The sequence below is a fragment of the Lutra lutra genome, chromosome 6 (assembly GCF_902655055.1).
Source record: "Lutra lutra chromosome 6, mLutLut1.2, whole genome shotgun sequence".
Taxonomy (NCBI): domain Eukaryota; kingdom Metazoa; phylum Chordata; class Mammalia; order Carnivora; family Mustelidae; genus Lutra; species Lutra lutra.
This window is the reverse complement of record NC_062283.1, coordinates 17,806,300-17,822,702: the sequence shown is the minus strand read 5'-3', so window position 1 is coordinate 17,822,702 and position 16,403 is coordinate 17,806,300. Positions and strand designations below refer to the sequence as shown.

Here is a 16,403-nt window from a genome sequence, read left to right as displayed (position 1 = left end):
TATAAGCTTTTAAACGTGTATACTCTGCATGTAATTCATAAAGTAAAAGCCATGTATTATTTACGTACTATTAACTTCTGAATTTAATGAGCACAAGATATAAAGAAATTAAATATGATGGTGGAAAGATCTTTTTCTCTCTGAAGCAGATTTGAAAGGAATTATTTGTACTATGCATAAAATAGGTAGCTTATTTTAGAAAATTATAAAAAGAAGTTATCAGTCTATTTAATGTGAGCTTGAAAACCAAAGTTTACATTACGTCAATTTAACAATAAGTACTTCTTTTAGACAAGGGACAACACATTCTATATTGAGTTAGAAATAAATACAAGGCAATGAGGTCTTTAAAAACTAATGTTTAATGTTAAGGACCTAGAACATTGACACTTGATATCTTTGACCTCTGAATTTTATAAAACATAAATGCTCTGTAATTATGACTCTTATGGTATTAGGTGGAAGTAATATGTAATATAAATGTAAATAAAGTGTATTTTCTTCAGTGTAAGAAAGAAGGAAGAATTTCTTTAGTTTTTAAACTGACAATTATATAAATAAGTATAGCTTAAATGGACATTTTCAGAACAAATCCATATCACATATGTACAAATAAAAACAGAAACTCAGGTTAATCTATATTTTCCTTACATCAGAATATCCTTTAACACTAGGACAATGACTCAAAGTCAGATATTCTGACTCTCAACTGATGTTTCTTTCACCGCTACACCAAAATTTCGATTTTATATTCTGTATTTGTTAATGGGTCAACCTTGAGGAATGTGAATCTGTTGCTTGGACTTCAAGCAGAAGATCTGTAAGTGTTGTCATACATTTCTCCTATTCTAGATCTTCCCCTTCTGCTATTTCTTTTTTTTTTTTTTTAAGATTTTATTTATCTATTTGACAGACAGAGATCACAAGTAGGCAGAGAGGCAGGCAGAGAGAGAGGAAGGGAAGCAGGCTCCCCGCCGAGCAGAGATCCCGACGCGGGGCTCAATCCCAGGACCCCGAGATCACGACCCGAGCTGAAGGCAGAGGCCTCAACCCACTGAGCCACCCAGGCGCCCTCCTTCTGCTATTTCTTAAAGGCAAAGAAACAGATGTGGATTCACTGACAACACATACTAAAATTGATACATACATAAAGCCAATAATGTAATCTAATCAGCAGATGCTAATCATTCACTTGGTCCACACACATTTTGTGAATGTCCACCATGTGTCATTAAGCTCTGAAGATAGAAGAGTGAATAAAATTAGACAAAAGCCCTATGTTCTTGGAGTTTACATTTAGTTGGGGTAGAGGTGGTGGATAAACATGTAAGCAAGATTAAGTTATTAGTATGGTAGATTAGAAGATGGCATTTTGAAGAAAAACATGAAGCAGAAAAAAGTACAGGAGGGATAGAGGTGTATTACTATATACCGTGATCAGAAAAGGTATCATTTGAACAAAGACTTGAAAGATATAAGGGAATAGGTGATATGCCTACCAGATGGCATTCATCACATACTGCCCATACTTTGTCTTGTGTGTGTGATTCTCTACGTAGACTGGAAGTTCCTGCCTGGATCATGGGCAATGACTCTTACATCCTATATTGTACACAGAGTGTAAGTACCATCACTTCATTATAATCCTCAACCTTGTTCCTTTCAGTTTATATGTATGATGCTTTAGATTTTTCAATTTTTCAATAATTTTCCAATATTCAGTATTCAATAATATTTAATATTTTTTGATATTTCAATATTTCCTTAGATATTTCAATATTTCCAATTGGTTGTCCCAACAATATTGTGAAATGAGTAAGGTACGTGTTATTATTTGTAGGTATTATTACTTTTTGGTGGTACATATGAAGAAGTTGAAGACTGACTTACCCAGAATCATATAGCTGAGAAATGGCAAAGCTGAGACCAGAACCCACTTTCCCTGACTCCAAGTCAATGCTCTTTCCATTAATCCATTATAATGTCTAACGGATTTTCAAGAATGATTTGCTGAACGAAGACACTTGTATTCTACCCTTGTTTGATCTTTGTTCTTATGTGTTATCCTTATCTATCTACATTGAGGGCAGAAATCATGCCATACTTACTCTGTTTCTTTTAAAATCCTGTGCAGAAAGTATATAGTCAATAAATACATGCTGATCGATTAAAACATTCAATAGCAAATCCTTCCTCTACTTTTTATCTAGATTGAGGCTCAGGCAGAGAAAGAATTTATGAACCTGGTGGAATTGTTGTTTCATCAACGGGGATCTGGGAATGCATTGCCAACCTCTGAGCCAGCAAACTGAGAGACTAACAAAATGTTATTAGCAACATCAACAGCCACCCATGCATCAGCCTCAAACCATTCCATCTGCCACATCTCCTTCTGGATTGCCACTAAAAAAAAAAAAAAAAAAAAAAAAAAAAAAAAAAAAGAATCCAGAACAAAATGTATCAGTAAAATAAGGCAGCCTCTTTCTTGGCTAACTGATCAGGATCAAATAAGTACAAGTGATCCCTGACTTTCTCTGCTAAAAGGCAGTGCAGAAAGAACTGTAGGTATGAACCCAGGCAAGTCGAATCTCGTGAGTGACTTTCAATCTATGATAACTATGATCGCATGTGGAGTGGTAGTTCACTGAATTTAATGAGCATGCAAATCAACTGGAAGGGCTGTTAAAGCACAGTAGCCCCTTCTCAGAGGCTGGGCTCCTTCCCAGAGTTTTTGATCACATAGATTTGGTACAGGGTCTGAGATTTTGCATTTCAGTTTGCACTGCAATTAAGTTCCCTGGTGAAACTGATGCTATTTACCCAGGGACATCACTTTGAGAACCACCACCTTAGAGCAGTACTTCTCAAACTTGGTGAGCTCATGTTAAAATGTGAATTTTGATTTAATTAATGGGCATGTCCATGTGTGGACTCCAAGGCTGCTGCTCTGTGGGTTACCTGCAGCTTTGAAGTTTTCTTTTTTTTTTTTTTTTTAAGATTTTATTTATTTATTTGACAGACAGAGATCACAAGTAGGCAGAGAGGCAGGCAGAGAGAGAGGAAGGGAAGCAGGCTCCCTGCTGAGCAGAGAGCCCGATGCGGGACTCGATCCCAGGACCCTGAGATCACGACCTGAGCCGAAGGCAGCGGCTTAACCCACTGCGCCACCCAGGCGCCCTGAAGTTTTCTTTTTTAATGACAGCAAAATTAGATGTCATCTGCAATGAAGCCTAATGGATTCTAACTGGAGAGTCTATAATCATGCAGATTGGGAACGAAACTTCAGCTTTTCTCTCCAAGTGGGGAAAGATATAGGTGCTATACTCATGTATTAGAATCCAAGTCAGCTTCCATCAGGTTACAGACCTCCGAACTGGTCCTGAGATGGCCCTGCTGGAGGCTACTTTCCTGTAGATTACATCAGAGGCCCCAGAGTAAATTTATACTGCTCATTTTGTCAGCTGTCTTTGATACAGTGGCCCACTCAGCTATTAATCTCTCTAGAGGACCTGACTGGAATAAGGAAAGCCATTCCATGAGGGCTGCAGTCACTCTTATGATGAGATCTCAGCAGATGACAGAGCTGCTCATCCTCCCCAAATGGCTTCACCTGTGGGGTTGCACCGAGATTGGACTGGCACCCCATGTGCTCAAGAGGCCTATCAGGCCTCTGGGAGGAACTGGGAGATGCCATGGAATATGATCCTGGTGGAATGCAAACAGCGTGCCCCTCTACACTTCCTGCTCAACCAACCTTGATCACTCAGTCTCCCCCTCGCTAACCAGAAGTCTGAGGGAAGTCAGAATCTGGGCCAAATCCAGTTGGCTCCAGCACAATCTGCCTAAAATCAGAATGCAGCTAATGATGGGGGGGGCATAGAGATGGTATTGAAAACACACCTACTCTGACCTGTCATCAAGGTGTGCGATGGTACTGAGACTTCAGACAGTCGTTGCTGGCTAGAATTGGAAACACGTCAGCCCTCCAAACATTGACAAACTTTCCTTGGTGCCCGGCTCTTCCTTCAACCCTCAGGAGCAGGACTAGAAACTGGATATACTGGCAGGCTCCATGAGCACTGCTTTAAGTCATTTTAATAATGCTGAATGGTCTGCATGGTTCCAGAGTCAACTGTCCCATTTGTCTGCAGGTTCTGAGCATCTCTAGCAGAGGTAACGCTACTAGAAATAAACAGAATCCTCACTCAAAGCCTAACAGGCCATTAATGGACTCAGTGCATCTGGGCCCCCAGTCTTGTTGAGAACACCCCAGGAACCCTGAGCAAACAAAAGGAAAGGGAGAATAAGGAGCCTACAACCTTGTCGCAGTGCAATCTGGTACACGAACCAACATCTTTGGCATCACGTAGGTATCTGTTACAGATACCTACGCAGAATCTCAGACCCCCCAGCTGCTGACTCAGAATTTGTATTTTAGTAAGATCCCCAGGGGAGGAATAAACCCAGAAAAGTGGGAGAAGCTCCGCTGTGGCAGAGTGCAGCCTGAGAGGTAGAAATGAAGCGGTGACTGGGTTTGCCCCTCCTCACTGCCCACCACAGCACCCGGGGTCTGATCTCACCAATCACTCTGAACAGCGATTCTACAAGCGCATTTCAAACACTGTTAAAGAGGAGAGTCCATCAAAAGGCTCCACCTCTGTGATCTATTTGGCACAATGGATATAGTCTCGACACATATAAACCAATTGTAGAACTTTTCTTTTTCTTCTAGAACGGACAAATACACCAGTTATGGAATAGTATTTGATCAATTAAGATAATTTTATAAATGACTGTTTGATCACATTGATGTGTTTATAGTATCCATCTGCTCTCTTGCTTAGAGCTATGTTTCATAGCCAGCTCTACGGTATAAAAATGTAGTTAAAATTCAGATTTCCTTTCATTTCATGAGCATGATGAAAGTCAAAATAAGTACCTATGGAGTAAGTTTTAAAATTTCATTTATTACTTAGAATTGTTTAAAAAGCCCTACTTTTTCTTGAGTATATTTATTACAGAACAGTATTAAGTCAAAGAAAATAAGTAACCTAACCAATTGAAGGAACTACTGTATGATTCCTTTTTAAATAAAGTTTGGCTGTGAAAATCTTTATTACTAAAAAGAGTCACCAACAAAAAGTTACCAAATAAAACTTCTCTGTAATAATTGTGAAAATGCATCAATTAGTTTGAATTTGATTGCCAACATTATTTCCGGCTTATTCTGCAAATGTTCATTTAAGACTGTTAAAAACACTTCAGTTGATTATAATAGACATCCATCATTTTTATGATGAGGAAAAACTTAATAACTTCAATTTAAGATAAATATTGAATTCTTCATGATTACTGGAACTTCCCACATCAACCGATTCATGCACTAAAGCTAAATTTTATGTCAAGAACTCATATCCCGATTATTTTACTTGACTTACCCCCAGGGCAGTATCCACTATAAACACTGCCAGTGGGTGTAGAACTGTCCATAGTCTCATGGTAATGATTAACTTTGACAAGATGTCAGGGCAGGAGGCAAACAGTAGCTGACAGCCCCATCTGATCAGAACCAAAGGAAGTATCACTGTATTCAGCACTAAAGGTCCCACCACAACCACAAGCAACTCTTCTCTGATTTGAAGTGAGGAAGTTGGGTAGCAAAGCTCCACCGTAAAAGGGGAAAAATGAAATCTGTGGGAAAACAAAGCAACCACGTATGTGTAAACAAGAGAAACTACACAAGATGCCAGGTATACAAAATAATTTTTAGATTATATGCTTTCTTTTTTTCATATAGAAAAATTGACACTTAATATTACCCCCAAATTGGGTGTTAGAAGGTTTCATCTTTTCCCAACCCCGTAGGACCACCACGAGAGCTCACGTTCCAGTAAAAGGCAAATTCTATCTTGGCCATTGTTCTTATGTCATAGGCAACCATAGAAAGAAAAATAATTCTACCCTCTGAGCAGAGCATTCTCTAAGAACTGCCCTGCAGATAATACACACTCACATGTAGGCTGTGTGGAATGCAAAATATACCAGTGGACATAGTAATGAGCCAACCTCTATCTGAAACCAGAAATGTAAACCAGTCTAATCATTCTTCTGAGTCTTAACATACCTGATGAATTTTGAGTGATTCCTCTAGATAGATCCTCAAATACAGAACAACACTGCTCTGCTATGAGTAAAAATATCCTACCCCTTAGCTGTTTGAAAAGGGACAACTTGACACAACCTAAAAACTGAAGGGTCAAATCCAAGGTGAGCCCAGTCATTCAGGCAGCCTTGACCCAGGTGTTGCTACCCTTTGTCTATGGCCAAGTGAGATCTCATTCTGCTCTAAGTTTTCCCTCCCCTCTATTTCAGCCACAGTCATTCTGCTCACACGCCCTCTTTCCCAGCTCTCAACTAAAAACGAGTTCTTCATTTTATCCACTCCTTGACCTATGCTTTGGAGGAAGTTTTATGCGTTGTTCTTATGCTTTGTGAATGTCATGAAGTAATGTGTGTACATTTCATAGCAGAGGACCCAACACAGAACAGTAGGAGAAGAAATGCTCCTAGTGGCTATGGTTACTGTCATGTCTCATAACTCCAGTGTGACATGGAGCTAATGTAGGATTGGAGCCTGCAGATCTAGACAATAGCCAACAAAATACCCTATCTTATCTTAAGTCTTCTGATGCTTAAGAAATCAGGTAAACTGGGCTGCCAAGACATCTTTCTTGCAGTCCCATTTTATTAGCAACCAATAAAAATAGAGCTTTCCTTTTTTTTTTTAATTGTAGAAGTAAAAGAGCATTACCAAAACAAAATGGCTCAAGCATATGACATTTGTCCTTTCTGCTTTGGAATCCCTCACCAGAAGAAAGAAAAAAGAGAGAGAGCAAGATAAAAAGGTGGGGGGGAGAAATATATCTGTTTAAAAATCTCTCTAGAAGATATGGTAATTTAGTATATGTAAAAGTGCATATTCCAAGTCATTTATATATTTGCGATTTAATTTCAAAGCACAGTCAAAAACTCTATGTGTGTATGTATAAAATACACAGATACTCTTTTTCACAGTGGCTTAAAGTTGTTTGTGATCTTCTTAATTGAAAATATACACACATCTTTATTTTTATCTGCAACATCTACATTTGAGAAAATGAATTTTACTTGTATTGATTTCTATCTGTTTGTCTATGTACAGTGTCTATGGAATCAGGTTTATGGAGAGATAACCTGCAAAGTGTCGTCTTTTTCCAGAGTATAATGGCCCAGAGAGCTGTCTAGGCTTGAGTTTGGTAATTGTTTAAATTCAATCATTTTGCAGAAGAAGCAATCTTTGCCTCTCTGAGCATAGGTGATAAATCACACTTACATTACTTCTAAAATACCTTCAGCCCGAGTCACTCTGATAAAATCAAAACAGAATAAAATACAGTTGCTAAATTCCTTTTTGGGTTCTGCTCAGAGGGTAGAACATACTTGAATCTGCTAAATTTTAGAGAAATATTGATATGCCAGATACGTGTTGTCTATACAGGCCCATAAGATGAGACTATAACTGTAATCGATCTTCTTGCTCTTAGGTAAAGACATTTTTGTCTCTTCGGATCATACCCACATTTTAGGTCTTTGGGCAAATGGACTGAGAGGAGTTTTGCACTTTCATTTGGCCGATCAAGATGAAAATGCATCCCTTTGACTTGCAGGGGAAAGCACTCACTTTGTAACAGGAGTGGAAATGGCCTGGAGGAACAGCCACTGGCTAAGGTAATGCAGGTAGAGCCTCAGGAACCAGAGGGAAGCCATCAGCAGAATGATATACCAGAAGCCCTGGCTTCTCCACTGAGCTAGCTGAAGCTCCGAAAACACAGACACCAGCACGAAATGTAGATGCTTGAGGAGTCCCCCAGGTCCAGTACCACGGGCAGTGGAAGAACAGCTACAAACACAGCAATAATGAATTTGGATCTTAAGCTTACATGCCCAGCAGTAAAATAGTGTGAAACCATAATAAAGACATTGTGAAAGTGAAATGGAATGAAATTATTTCTTAAATACTTGGACTCAGATTACTTGAGCTCCTGTTTGCTGTAATGGAGGACTAAGAGCGGCCGTGGAGATGGGTATCAAGGAGGGCACAGATTGCATGGAGCACTGGGTGTTACACACAAACAGTGAACCATGGAACACTGCATCAAAAACTAATGATGTACTGTATGGTGACTAACATATCGTAATAAAAAAATAAATTAAATAAATAAAAGTGGAACCATGGAAAGAAGCATGTAAATAGAAATGGAAAACAAAATCAAAATGAGGTATCTCCTCACATCAGTCAGGAAGATGACTGACCAAAAGAGAAAAAAAGAAAAAAGAAAGAAAAGAAAGTCAGAAGATAACAAGCGTTGAGGAAGGTATGGGAAAATAGGAACTCTTGTACACTCCTGGTAGGAACGTAAATTGGTGTGATTGTTTTGGGACATCACATGGCTGGTTCTCAAGAAATTAAACATAGAGCTACTGTGAGGCTCCTGTGTGGCTGGGTTGGTTGAACGTCCAACTCTTGATCTCAGCTGAGGTCATAGTCTCAGGGTCGTTGGATCTAGCACCATGTTAGGCTCAGTGCTGGTCATGGAGCTGCTTGAGATTCTCACTCTTCCTCTCCCTGTACCCTCCCCCCATCTATGCTCTCCCCCTCTCTAAAAATAATAAAATAAAATAATAAAATAAAATAAAATAAAATAAAATAATAAAATAAAATTAGAACTACCATATGATCCAGCAATACTCTTTCTGGGTATATATCCAAAAGAATTCAAAGCAGAATCTCAAACAGATATTTGTACACCTCTGTTCATAGCAGTATCATTCACAAGAACCAAGAGGTAGAAGCCACCTAACTGTCCATCAAATGAAATGTTATTTAGCCTTAAAAAGGCAGGAACTGCTGGCACCTGCCATGACGTGCATGAACCTAGAGGACATTATGCTAAATGAATTAAACCAGCGAGATAGAGACAAATACCTTACGATTCCACTTACCTGTGATAGCTAGAGTAGTAGGATTCATGAAGATAAAAGGTAGAATGAATTTTACAGGGTCAGAGTGGGGAGGGTCTTAATGGTATAAGCTTTCCATTTTGCAAGATGAAAAAGTTGTGGAGATTGGTTGCATGGTGATGTAAATGTAATTAACATTGCTGAACTGTATTTTTAAAAACGGTTAAGAGGATAAATTTTATGTTATGTGTATTGTACAATAAGACATTGTAAAAGAAATATGGAAATGAATTATTATAAGTAATAAACTTATTTTAAAGAATCTTTAAAATCCATTATATATTCCTGTTTATCTCACCAACCCACAGCGACCTTTATTAAAATTAGATTTTGTTATTTGTATATGACTTGTTAAAAGTTAACTATTTTTAAAAACAAGTTATTAATATAGGAGTTATTAATGTCATTAATTATTAATGAGTTATTAATTAATAATGAGTTATTAATATGCCATTGGATGTATGCAAATGAGAATTTGAAACTTTGAAGTTCTCTTATTCCTTAACACAATACTGACATTCTGTTGAAACTAAACATAAAATAATTACATCCAGGAAATTCTGATTTCAATCAGGTTTCCTCTCTCTGTTTGGTATTGGGAACAAGAGATGTTTTCAAAGTTTCTAAAATTAGAGTTTTTGCAGGAAAGAAGATGAAGAAGTATCTGAAAGTAAGTTAGAGGCATGGGGCGCCAGTGTGGCTCAGATGGTTAAGTGTCTGCCTTTTGCTCAGGTCATGATCTCTAGGTCCTGGGATCAGGACCACATTGGGCTCCACATTGGGCTCTCAGCTCAGTGGGGACTCTGCCTCTCCCTCTCCCTCTGCCTCTCCCCTGCAGGGAATATACAGTAGAGTTCCCATAGCTTAGCGACTACAAGTATAAGCTCTGGACTCTGCCTGTCTACATAGAAGTCCTTTCAATGCCTTAGTTTGCTCATATGGAAAGGGGGTATGCTAACAGTACCCACACCCCAGGGTCAGTATGATGACTAAGTTAAGAGCCATGAAAGACTTTGAACACCTCCATCACAAGAAAACAAATACTCAATCCACTGCTTTACCCTCTTCCCATATTTACTAGAACTACTTTGAAATAGGCTGGCCTTCCACCGAGCCCAAGAAATGTAGGAGACAATGTGATTCCTTTTATTTTTATTTTTTTTATTTTTTTTTTAAGATTTTATTTATTTATTTATTTGACAGACAGAGATTACAAGTAGGCAGAGAGAGAGAGAGGAGGAAGCAGGCTCCCTGCTGAGCAGAGAGCCCAATGCAGGGCTCGATCCCAGGACCCCGGGATCATGACCTGAGCTGAAGGCAGAGGCTTTAACCCACTGAGCCACCCAGGTGCCCCCCCTTTTATTTTTAAAGAGATATAAACAGGATATGCATATGTTGCTTCACTCAAATAGTAAATATCATCAGTATATAGCATCACCAGCTTAACAAAAATGTCAGTTTTGTTACATCAGTGATCGATCTTTATAATGACTAGGCTCCAAGTCCTGGGTTAGCGTGTCTGATTCTATTCTGGAAAAATATTCTAGAGTAATTCAGTAAATTTCTCAACCAGAAATGGTCCTGATTAAAAGCATCTTACCAAAGGAGAAGCTAGTATGATAGGAGGTAGCTCAGCAGCAGTTGAGGCAGTGTGAGAACATAACAGAAATGAAATTCATAGATTCAAAAGATTGTATATACAAAAGCTTATCTCTCTCTGAAGACTAAATATGATGATAATTGAACCATGAAAAGGAGAAGATAAATAATAGAAACAAGAGTCTTTACAGAGATAAAATTAAAAACAACAACAACTGAGGGGCACGTGGGAGACTCAGTCCGTTAAGCATCTGCTCAGGTGATGATCTCAGGGTCCTGGGATTGAGCCCCGCATCAGGGTCTCTGCTCAGTGGGGAGTCTGCTTCTCCCTCTCCCTCTGCCTGCCTCTCTGCCTACTTGTGTTCTCTGTCAAATAAATAAATAAAATCTTAAAAAAAAAAACTGATAACAACAGAAAGTAAAAGAAAACCCATATTGTTTTTAGAATTCCAATCCATGACTTTAGCCTTTTGGTCTGTGCAGGACTCATGAGGCACTGAACTTGACGCTGACAGTTCCCTTTTGTTGTTCTTGTGTGTATTTTCCCATGAAGGTGTAGAGCATCATCCAAGCCATCGACGTGCAGTCTGTACTGAGCCTGCTTTTCAATTATACAAATGAGGAACAACTAAGCAGGAAACAGACCCCTGAGAGGTTTTGGTTTCCCAATGGTAACAGGGTCCTCATAGAAGGATTCCAGAATACCTTACTACATTTATCATCATGGGAAATGAAACCCAGAACTTTCTACCCTGCTAAAGCAAATATTCTGTGCATGCTGCTCTTCAGTTAATTATTCTGTTGCTGGTGTGCCTCTTCAAAGAGAAGAGAAAATCAAATACAGATTTGGCATTGTGTGGTTTGTAAAAACCCAGAAAATCTCAGATGATGCAAAACAGAAGAGACAGTAGCTTATTTGACCTTTGGAAATTTCCACTGTTCTTTTCATTGATATAAATGACTAAGCAGTTTAAATGTTTATGCACAGAATCCACTATAAAGTCATACTTTTGTCATGAGTTTCACTGATAAATATTTCCCGCCCACATTCAGATACACATATTTGTTGGTGGGGCACTTGCGCTAGGGCAAAGAACACTAAAATGTCACCATGAATCACTTATATCGAATTCAAAATAATTCCTTTGTACCTAGTGAACACAAATCAGTATTTGTTTTTACTTGTTTGTTTAACAGTGATACCTATAGTATCTGGATCCCGATAATTAGGAAAGACCTGGAATCAATCATTTAGAGTCTGAAAAATTATATACTGCGAAGTTAGAAATTAATACAGGACTTAGTTGATGTTAGATGATGGCAAATAAAAGTAAATATCCATAAGCTTGTTGGGTGAAGAAAACTTGTCAAAGAGTACTTTATACACAATTCCCATGTGACAGGGATAGTCCTTTCCTTTTAATCATTTTGAATTTGTACCTGAACTCCAGATGGGTACAGATAGAGAATTACAGCCACAATTATGCCTCCTTATATTGTTCTCGAAATATATTTCATTCAAAAGAAAATTCTGCATCCATGTTTCGAAATTTTCTTGAAAGCAAGCATCTCTTTTATTCTTGTCTACATGTAAGGCACATTATAAAAAACCAGTGCCATTGTACACTATCTTGATCCACATTTCAACTGTTCTTTCCATCCTCTGTAATCTTTCTTGGTTATGTACAAAGAGTATGACCATCAAAAGGATAATAAATGGCCTCTGCCACTGGGGTGTGTAATACGTATAGTGGGAATTGATTTGTTGGTTATGAAGGAAGCCATAGAGCACACAGATCACTGCAAAATCACATTGAGGCCAGCAGCTACTCCTCAGTTCATGCAGGCGACTCCTCTATCGCTCACGGGGTGAGCTGCCAGAGGCTGAGAAGAATGGTCAGGTCATCCAGTATTCAGCTATTAAATGAAACCTATTTCTCTGAACTTCAGCCACATTTCATATGACACACATATATCCCCCTTAGATGCCCAGTCCTTATAGAGACCCGATATCAAACAAGATTTCTATGATCCATCAGTGTAATAAAAAAAAAAAAAAAAAAAAAAAAGGACCGAAATTGCTTTGGGAAAAAAAAAAAAAAAGCATGGAATGCATTCTTAAACTCTCTTCGACTGTGAACAGAAGTCCTTAGGGATTTGTAGACAGCCAAAACCCATCATTCATCAGCTGTGCATAATAATCCTTTTAAAAGACACTATGGATAAATGGCACTAAAATTTCCATATTCCCTTCTTCTGGTATAACTAGCCATGGTCTAAATGTAGCATTTTTAAAATCAGGTTATTTTTTTATTTTTTATTTTTTTACTTTCATGTAGTTCTTTTATTTGAGTATTTCTCATTTCTCTTTTCCTCATGTTCCATTTATCAAGTTTTGGAACATGGAATCCTCAGTGACTGTGAGTCTTTTCCTAAGGCTTAGTGGTCAGCATTTCAGGGAGTCATTCTAATACATGGATAGGTCATACCGTGTTAATGGTGGAGAAAGCCTCATCATAGTCCCTCAGACTTTTTCAGAAGCTAAACAAACTAAAGCAACAGGAAGTTAAGCGATTTGCCCAAGTTGACACAACTGGAAAGAGTTTTCTAACTCCTGTCTGCTGACTTGCCATGAGGAACTCTCCATCAGTTTAGCAATAGAAGAAACTCAAGACTCTCTGAAAGTGGGCCCCTTTATTTGAAACCTGAAAGAAAGAAAGGGTTCTTCCTTCATGGAAGCTGGCTTAATGGGACACAACTCACTCATTCACTAGATCATTATTGTATGAAAGTATATGTCAGGCCCTATGATGACGTAGTAGGCAGGATAACCACCACCCCCCTCCAATCCCCAATATGTCCATACCTAATCCCTGTAACAGGTGATTATGTTAAATTATATGGCAAAGGGGAATTAAGGTAGCAGAATGGAATTAAGTTTACTAAGCAGTTGAGTTTAAATAAAGAGAATATTAGGGATAATTTGGATGGGCCCGAGGAATTCACAAGGGTCCTTAAAAAGTGAAATTGAGAAGCAGAAGACACAGGGAGACAACAAGAAGGAGAACCAGAAGAATGGCAGTGTGAGAAAGACTTGGCCCAAATTCATTGGCTTTACAGATGGAAGAAAGAAGCCAGGAGGCAAGGGATAAGGCCAGCTACTAGGAGTTGGAACAAGCAAGGAAACATTCTCCCTAGAATAAAATGTAGTTCTGCTGATACCTAATTTTAGCCCAGCGAGACCCACTGCAGACTTCTGACCTCCAGAACTGCAAAATAGTAAACTTGTGTTGCTTAAGCCACAAGCTTGTGGTAGTGTGGGAAAGCAGCAATAGAATGCGAATATACATGGGCTCTGGATTTTCACAGATGAGCAACATTGTCACTCACCCACAGAAATATCATTCTGTTGGTAGAGACAGATGAGTGAAAAGACAAATAAAATCTGGGGATAAAATCCAGAGTGGGAAGTGTTACAGTTACATCCGGAATGCTATGGGAGAACCCAGGATGGACACCTATCTCAGACTGGGCTAAAGAAGACTTCCCTCCTGAGACCTGTGATCTAAAGAGGAATTAGACAAATGAGAGGAGAGGGAACACGGAAAGCGTGAAGAGCGTGCCATCACATACACCATTTTCCAAAGAATAGAGTTCCATTTCTAAAACGGAAAATAAGTTGAATTGGGTGGAGAAAGTCCAAATAGGTGAAGAAAGTTAGAGCAGGAGAAGGAGTCAGCTTATGGGAGGCCTGGCCAGTGGTGCCATACTGAGGTGTCTGGTCTCCATCCTGCTACTCTCAGTAGCCCCTGGAGTATTTCAGAGGGAAGGATATGGCGGGGGGTGGGGGGGTGCCATGTTTTAGAAATACTGCTCTGACTGCAGGGGGGAAATAATAGGGTCCAGTCCAAAGGGTTCTGAGAATGAATTACTGCTTAGATGATGACCAACTAGTATTGCTCAACTATGAGTAGAAGTGTAGAGCTTTCACAAGGATGGCATGGCTGTTCTTTGTTGTCATGATAACAGGAAGGGTTGCAAAGACACCAAGCTTCCTGAAATGTGCTTGAGAGTCTCAAATGATGAAGATCCCTCTCGCCCCCTATATGAGTTCCCTAGGGCTGCTATAACTACAAACTGGGTGATTATAAATGACAGAAATGGGGATGCCTGGGTGGCTCAGTTGGTTCCTCCTCTGCCTTCGGCTCAGGTCATGATCCCGGGGTCCTGGAATCGAGTCCCACATCTGGCTCCTTGCTCAGCAGGGAGTCTACTTCTCCCTCTGCCTGCTGCTTCCCCCTGCTTGTGCTCTGTCTCTGACAAATAAGTAAATAAGATCCTTAAAAAAATTTAAAAAAAAATACAGAAATGTATTCTTTCCCAGTTCTGGACTGAAAGTTTTAAATCATGGTGTTGGCAGGGCCATGCTTTCTCTGAAGTTTCCTGCGATGGTCGGCGATCAGTGGGTGGAAGAGGAAAGATTCTCCTTGCCCCTTCCAGCTTCTGGCTGCCTTAAGCATTCCTTGACTAGTGACAGCAATATTCCAATCTCTACCTCAACTTTTCCATGGCTCTCTCCCCTTCATTTGTCTGTGTCTTTACAAACAGAGACACCAGCCATATTGGATTAAGGGCCCACTCTACTCCAATATGACGTCATCTTAGTTTACATTTGCAATGACCCTGTTTCTAGATAAGAGCACATTCTGAGGTACTGAGGCCTACAACTTCAACATATTGTTTGAGGGAATACGATTCTACCACTAACACCCCCAAATGCCAACAGCATCCTTATAGGGGAAAAGAGAATTGGAGAGGCGGCGGGATAAACAGGTGCATCTGAGAGGTATTTAGCCAAAGTGAATAGGACTTGGAGACTGTTTCAATATGGGGTCTCCAAGAAAAGAAAAAAAAAAAAAATGGTTCCAAGGTTTCTGGCTCAGGGAGCTCATCCAAAGAGTGAATGAACATATTAGAAAAAAAGCATTTGTTGAGGAAGAGGGAAAATTAAGGAAAACAATAAGCTCATATTGACCTGCATATGGAAATGCTCATGGTAAATCTAAGAGAATTTGACCAATAATCTGTTGTCCTGACGGAAATGGGGTTCAAGACATATCAGAACTGGAAAACAGTTTGAAGTCACCAACATGGTAATAAGAAGTCATTCGAATCGTTGAAACCTATTGTCAATATCCAGCATGTGGAAATGATGTGAAAACTGAAAAAAAAATTACACAAATGCTAGTCCCTAGGATTAATATAAACGTTCTCTTTGAATGGAATCACCTATCATGACCTTGAACATCATAAACCCAAGCACTCGTTGAAGAGATTCTTTTCCCATATGCTGGTTTACAGCTGCAAACCCACTTAGTGTAGACAAAACCCTCCTCCTTCATTCACTTCCCTGAAAAGTAGTTTATGGAAAAGAGTGGTTAAGTAAGTGGGAATTTTTGGCATAGACAGTAATAACTAAGGTAATAATAGCAGCTCTTCTGTACTGAACACGCTTTGTAATATGTGTATATTATATTTAATTTACAGGGCCACTTTGGAGGGCAGATGTTTTTATGTACATTATACAGATGAGGAAATGAGACATGAGAAAGTTCAAATTCTTTGCTTTAGATCATACAGCTATTAAGAAACAGAATAAGACAAGCATCTAGATTTGAAGCTAATGTTAGTCTGATACCAAAACCTGTGTATTTCCACGATTCATGTGGGTGAATACATGTCGG

The 16,403-nt window shown here is 39.1% G+C and overlaps 1 protein-coding gene across 1 annotated transcript in view; it reads right to left on the bottom strand.

Annotated features, from left to right (window-relative positions):
* The window catches only part of LOC125101538 (uncharacterized), a 323,109-nt gene that overhangs the window by 87,051 nt on the left and 219,655 nt on the right, over positions 1 to 16,403 (bottom strand). The window lies entirely within an intron of this gene.